The sequence below is a fragment of the Phragmites australis genome, chromosome 17, assembly GCF_958298935.1.
Source record: "Phragmites australis chromosome 17, lpPhrAust1.1, whole genome shotgun sequence".
In the NCBI taxonomy this organism is placed as follows: Eukaryota; Viridiplantae; Streptophyta; class Magnoliopsida; order Poales; family Poaceae; genus Phragmites; species Phragmites australis.
The window spans coordinates 14,790,644-14,797,794 of NC_084937.1; the positions used below are offsets into that span (position 1 = coordinate 14,790,644).

The 7,151-nt window shown below is 41.7% G+C and overlaps 1 long non-coding RNA gene across 1 annotated transcript; it reads left to right on the forward strand.

The window, feature by feature from the left end:
- The first annotated feature begins 4,519 nt into the window (after positions 1 to 4,519).
- LOC133896681 (uncharacterized) lies at positions 4,520 to 5,051 on the forward strand. The gene is made up of 2 exons (XR_009905815.1): positions 4,520 to 4,714; positions 4,813 to 5,051. It is a non-coding gene; the product is annotated as an uncharacterized LOC133896681 (long non-coding RNA).
- The last annotated feature ends 2,100 nt before the right edge of the window (positions 5,052 to 7,151 follow it).

Genomic DNA, 7,151 nt, shown 5'->3' on the forward strand with positions numbered 1-7,151 from the left:
CCGTTGAATTGTATTCAAATTCGTTAGGTTTTAGGGTGCGAGTTTAGTTTAGGATCTCTTGGATAAGGCATATGCATGTTTGTGTAGCACAAATTTGTAAAATGAGTCAAATCACCCGAGGGAAAAATCGCGAAGAACCCAAGTCTGTATCACTCGGATTATCCGGACAAATCCGGAGACTCCGGGTAGTTATGTGATCGTGTAGCTGAGTGCTTCGTTCGGAACCTCACTCGGAGTGTCCGGCACATCCCGGATAGTCTGGACCAACCCGGAGGGTCCGAGCCCGGATACTCCGAACCAATCCGGATACTCCGGATACCTGTTATTTTCCGGTTTTCGTTTAGATCATTTAGTATTGCTTTGATTCGCATATCTTATGCTTCTAACATGTTGTTAAGCATTGTGGCTTCCTTGTTGCATGCATTCATGCTCATCATTGCACGCATTCTTGTTTAGTTAACAAGGAGCCGGAGCGGGAGGTGACCGTGGTCGAAGACAACTCCGATCTTCTGGATTTCGGCGAGTGTTGCGTGGGTAACTATAGGCAGCTACCTAAGCAGCAAGGCAAGCATCTATCATATTGCACCTTTGTCGAATTGAATGAAATCTAAATATTGATAAACTATGCTTATGTATAGGTTTGCATGTATAGGGAGTTGATGTCGGATTTTTATGGGTAGAACCTATGTTGATTGCATAATCCCTACCTTGAATTGTTCACCTATATCCTTGTAGCCTTGGTAACGTGGTAAATGCCTAAGAGTCGATCAAAATGCTTAGCAATGCATATGTCCTCGGTAGAAGACGAGAAATGGTTCGACCGTTGTTCGCGAGCTTAGGGCTTACTACTTGTTCACATATATAGTTATGCGGATGTTGGTTGGATGAGTGGTGAGTATGAGACGAGATGTGGGCAGTGTTAGGGGTGACATCTGCCTCGAAGGAAAGTCCTGGGGATAGTCTGGGAGAAGAACCTGGGCACCGTAGACCGCTTGCATTGTTTAAGGCCGATCGTTGGGGTAGTTGGCTTTAGTACTTACCTTACTCATCACATGCCGATCTAATGGTAAGGCGAGCCGAATATCTTCGTAGCTGTGGCTTTATGGGCCTAAACATTGACAGTGTGAGCGGGTGAGCTTGTAAGTGGTACTAGTTTGTTCTGGGAGTAGTTCTAGTACCGCCGCGCCAAGCGATGCATGATCCACATGGTTGGAGCTGGTTGGGAAAGGTTGTCACGAGTACCCCCTTTTGCGCACTTTAATGGGTTGGACAAGCCGTATGGTCCTCGTGTTGTGTGGGTCCAGGAGTATCCCCCTGCAGGGTGTATAAACAGTTCAAATTGTCGTGCTCTCAGTCATGAGCATGCTATTGTTTCATTTGCATCCGGTCGTAGAGTTCTCGTTGTTAGTTCGATTATATGGTTCGAATATGTGGTTGATGGTTCGGTTATTATGGTGATGGATGAGTCGGTTCAGTTTACTTAATTGTTCAAGTACTTATGTTACATTTATGTTATAGTTTCATTTATGTTCAGTTGGTTATTGCAGGGTAGAATGTCATGTTTGGTTAAGTATAGGTGCTCACACATATATGTCTAGGTTGCTTACCGCATATGCTTTACTTAACCTTATGGTATGTCCTTGCTAACAGCTCAATGCATAATCCTTAGAGTCGGAATATTATATATCCATATTGTGTAAGTCTCGCGAGTACCTTCGTACTCAGGGTGCTGCCCTTAAGTTATTGTAGGTATTGCTGCTGCCGAGGAAGAGGCTGTTTTTGGCTACTTCGTGCCTACCGATCAGGGTGGCGAGCAAGAGTAGTGCATCCTACTCTGAAGGTGGCGTTTTGAGATGGTGCCTAAGGGCATGTGGTGCCGTCCTCTTTTGTTGTTCATAAGTTTAACTTTCCGTTGCGTAGTTCTTTTGTGGTTAGGAGTTGAGGAGTTTTGTCTCCTATTAGCTCGCTTTTGTTGTAAATTGTTGAAATCAGTTGCATGCTTAATACTTGTAATATAAATGTTTATTACTCGCTCTTTATTAAGCTATGTTGTGATGTACATATTGGAAGGCATGTGTTCCGATCCTTGGGCACAAAACACGTGCCGCGACTACCGGGATAATGTTCTGGTTAATCATCGAGGTTGTGATTATGAATAATGATCCCTCTAGTGATTAATTAGAATATTATTTGGACGGTTCCTCACATGTGGCGAGGCGCATGGCCCGCACCCGTGAGCACAAAAGGTAAACTTTCGAAACGGGGTGTGCACACACCGGTTATCTGCACTGTTCGTACATTTCCCGCATCAATCTTGAAGCAAACTAAAGAACAATGCTAAAAGGGCAGATTTGTAAATGTACATATCGGTGCAGCCATATTCCAGTGGAATGCGGTAGTTTTACAGTTTTATGAGCCACACTTCTTTGGTTTTTTTTATGATGTGTACATATTCTTGTTTTCTATACGGTTATTCCGGTGGGATTGTCACAATTTCTGGTTTTTTAATGTTCCAATTTTTATGCATTTTTTCTTTGGGATGGTCACACTTTCTGATTATTTTATATGATGTGTAAATATTCTAATTTTTTATACGTTTGTTCCGGTGAGATGACATTTTTTACAGTTTTACGGTTTTTACGAATCTCAAAGCACACGAACGACACATATAACCGGTGTGTACACACCGCGGAGCGGAGTTAAATTTTCCTGCACCTCTGCCATGTCAGCTAGCCCAGCTACTCAGCTAGTAATAACCAGCTTCTTTGGAGGTGGTGGTGGTAGTATCTCGGTGTATTCGTGTTGCTTGGTTATATTACCCTGTGTTCATGCCACTACACTGTGTCCATACATATAGGCGAGCACGGATCAGTAATGTGCTGAATCAAAAACTCGATTTCATTTTGTTTTAAGAATAAGTCTAGTTTACCGCCCTAAAGTTTTTAACATGTCCAAACTCATGAATTATAAAAACGGATATTTAACCCAGTGAACTTACAAAGCCAGATCAATTTACACCCTGAATCGATTTTGGAGGATGGTTTTAACTATTTGGGCTAAAATCAGATACGGTTTTGCCATGTGGGTGACACATATGACAAAAATACTATTATTAGGAGAGAAAGAAAATGCTAAATATTTCTCAAGCATTGCAAGGGCCTCTCTTATTTTAGTCGAAATCAGCAAAACACGCTCTCTATAAAATGACCTGATTTTTTAAGTTCAGTAAGTTGCGTCCATATATCTTTCTAGTTGTCTATTCACTAGACACATGCAGGTAGTCTCAGTTATAAATGCAGTGCCAATAAAATTTCCAACTCAATGTGGTAACCACTATCTAGCGGATACTGCACAAAATACAACTTAATTATAAGTTTCACCTAGTCTAGGTTTTGGATCGACGGCCCTCCACCATAGTCTTCGCATCGGATCTATTTTCTCTGTTTACATATTCTTGTTTTCGATATTCTTTTGCTCTTGTTTGGTTATTTGTATCCAAGCTATGCAGAGGGCAATGTGAACTGTTATACGATTATATCTTCTTATGTAACGATAAGAGCCAATAAAGATTCACTATCGAAAAAATCAGAAGTTTTACCTATTTGAACTACTCCAATTACACATGGGAAGTTACTGTACTGAAGGTTTCCTTGACTTTGTGAAGATAAATATATTATGTGCACAATTCGGAGTTCGACAAAAAAAGACACGGGGAAGCAAAGATGCCAAATGTATGGATATTCGGTGTTCACTATTTCAGAGATTCGCTATGGGGTTTAAGACAAATACATCTGTCTCAAAACTTGGTAGAATATATATATATTGGAAATCAGCAATTCAGTGGAAAAACCAGTCCACAAAATATGGATAAATGTTTTGAAAAATTCACTAAAAACATCGTATATAGAAGAGGTGATATTTTACAATCATTTAAAATTCCAAGATAAAACTCGTTTATAGCCTCCTTTAAATATGTAATATTGTTTTATCAAAACATCCATGCATGTTTTGTTGAGTATTTAAAATGATTATACCGAATTGGTTATTTTCACTACATACTTTCCCATTGCATCCAAGAAATATCTAAGTCAACTTTTAAGTCCGTTCCGAACAAGCGACCAGTGGGCAGGTCCAAAGCATCCAAACAAAGTGCAATCCATAGCCCATTTTTATCAACGTCACTACTACAGTACTGGCTATAGATGGTGGCTCATAAGTGCTGGTTGTGTAAGAACCGTCACTAAAAATGTAACACTACCAGTTTTTAACCTCCCGCGTCTGAATAATGATTAAGCCATTAAGAACCGATACTAAAATCAACTATCAGTGCCGGTTCTAATCACGAACCACCACTGATAATTACTACAAGAACCGAGCTGAAAAAATTCTAAGTCCTCACGTGGCTCCTCACAAACCGACCGAACCTAGGCTAACCTTATATCTTCCAGGCGCAACCTTATCCCTCTCATCCTCTCTCCTCCTCTCATTTCTCCTCTCTTTGGATCTCTCCTCTGTCCCGATCCAGGAGGAGGTGGCGGCATGGGGGAGGTGGGCATGAAGGGGAGGAGCGCCATAGGGAGGTAGCATGGGGAGGCAAGGGGGACAGCGCTGGTGAGACGGCGCTATAAGGGTGCGACAGCGAGGCAGCGTTGTAAGCGGGGTGAGTTCAGGAGCAAGTTTTAGAGAACTCAACTACCCAGTCCACGTCACCTAGGTCCATGGATTTCTTCTTCCATTTGATTTGGTTCCCTTGTTTCGATCTGAATCTTACTATTTCCCCTTCCCTTGATTCAACTCCCCTTGCCCTTGTAGCTGGAATGCAGCAGGTGCACCGAGGTGGGTTTCATCGTGGTCAACGTCGAGCAGGGCTTTGTCATGGTCGCTGGATGTTGTAGTTGATTACTGATTTTGTTTAGGTTAAAAGAGCCCATTTGTGTAGCTGAATTGTGGAGTGTTAGTTCGAATTTCTTATAAATTCTTTATAAATCTGGTTTGAATAACTTGATTTGTGGCATAAAGGGAGAAGAATATCATATGATTGTTTGATCTCATGTATATGTGTTTTTGCTTGTGTGAAATGGGGAAAATTAGTGTCTGCGGTGGCGAGATCAAGGAGCGGCATGGCAAGATCCGGTGGTGACATGACAGGATCACTTTCTTCTCTTTTTCTTTTTTTTCGGAAAAAGGTTTTACAGCTGGTTAGATCCACGAACTGGCAGTGATGGTGAGTTTCTATGCCGGTTCTAATAGTCACTGACTATCAATACCGAGTAATTAGTGACGGTTTAATACTCATCACTGATCATGATTTTAAACTACCACTAATAACAAATTCTATAGTAGTGCTTTTAGCATAAAAAACATCAAATCAACGGTCAAGGATGCTGCCCAACACATGCACCTTATCCGATGATACTGATAGGACAAGAAAATGTCTCATCTTTCAATTCCTATAGCATGATGTTGATCTAATGTAAACGATCCTGTGCAGTTTCGTGGGAAAAAAGATATAACTATCTAATTATTTGTAGGCATATGCACAAACTCACCAAATATACATAAAACGTTTCTTAACCCATATCTACCTTTTAGATAATAGAATAATTATACATCAGCCACTATATCCAAAGATGTATGCAGCCAAAGCCCATATCTGTTTAGCTGCACACTTTCCTAGGACATAAGTCTATATGAGACCACCATATTTCTCAGCATCATCGAAGTCGAGTATTACAAATTAATTGTATTCAGTAGAGACTAATGAGTTTGTTGTGTTTCTCACTTCCCTTGCATCAGTAACCGTGCACTGTGACACACACGCGTAATTGTATAACTATGATTTCTGAATTATGCAGACACCTATTATATTAGAAGTTATTGTAAATCAAGTAAGCGAATACGATAATGCATATATTGAGAGCAAATTAAGTTGTGCAATAACACAACTACTTGTGATGTATAAGATAATCAAATAGTTCATTACGACCAACGAAAATAGCACCACCAATTGAAGGAACCATGTGTCAAGTAGCAACACCCAAATATAGTGTATCTAACACTTTTTATCGCCACTTGCTGCCATGAACCAAACATGTCCGAACCACTTACCATACTATATAAAGCATCAAACGACATTCATGTACCTTCATTCTGGAGATTCGATCGAATCCAACATAGAGCCTCGGAACCCTTTATCTTTGGTGGAGAGCTACCACTTCCGATGTGCTTGTAGCAATGTCAACAGTCTCAAGTGATGGGCCAAGTCATATTGATCCCCATACAAAGTTTCAGAGAAGTAGACTTTATTCCTCATATACTTGGAGACACTTGTTCCACTAAAGCTGTCACTAAAATACTTCGACACGAATAGTGTTAGATCACCGTCATCGTTCACCCTACCCCACTCTGGCAACCAATCCAGGAGATCGCACTTGTAGATCACGCTACTATAGGTAAAATATTGTGCCATGTGGAACATGTTCACCATGGTCTCATCCTTTGATTCCAGGTAGTTATGATGGCTAGGTTGCGCAGGTGTCAACAGTGATGGCATCAACTTCATAGTCGGGGTTGCACTGGCGACGATGTTGTTGTAGATGGAGATCTCTTCGGTGCAATCGATTGCCAAGAAGCTCTCTTTGCAGTGCACAACAGAGTCCACACAGCATTCTAGGTAGGTATCTAGCAACATCCATGCATTGTCGACCCTGACTCGACAAAACATGACCTCTGTGGACCTCGCAAGCATGGCCATGGCCACACACTCTCGAGCGTTAGTGTCAGGCAGTGTGGAGAGCATGATCTCATTGAAGAACATGAGCCTCATCTTGTCTAGCATGATGACACTTGAACTAACTGTGATCGTAGTTGTCATCAGGATGGAGCACCCACTGGCCATCCACTTTAGACATCTGTGTTGAGGAGGATGCCATTGTGATGTGCTCGTCGGTCAGCAGGAGCTTGATGCAGGTGCTAGTGAAGGGGTTCAATAGCGTCACAGATGCGGACTCATCCTTCAGGACCAGCCACTTGCACGATGAGCTGCACGGCACCTTGCCACGCATGTGAAAGAGCGACAAGGAGAACACCTCATTCTCTGAGACGTTGTAGAAGGTGACATTGTCGGAGTCAAGGCTGAACGAGAGCGTGAA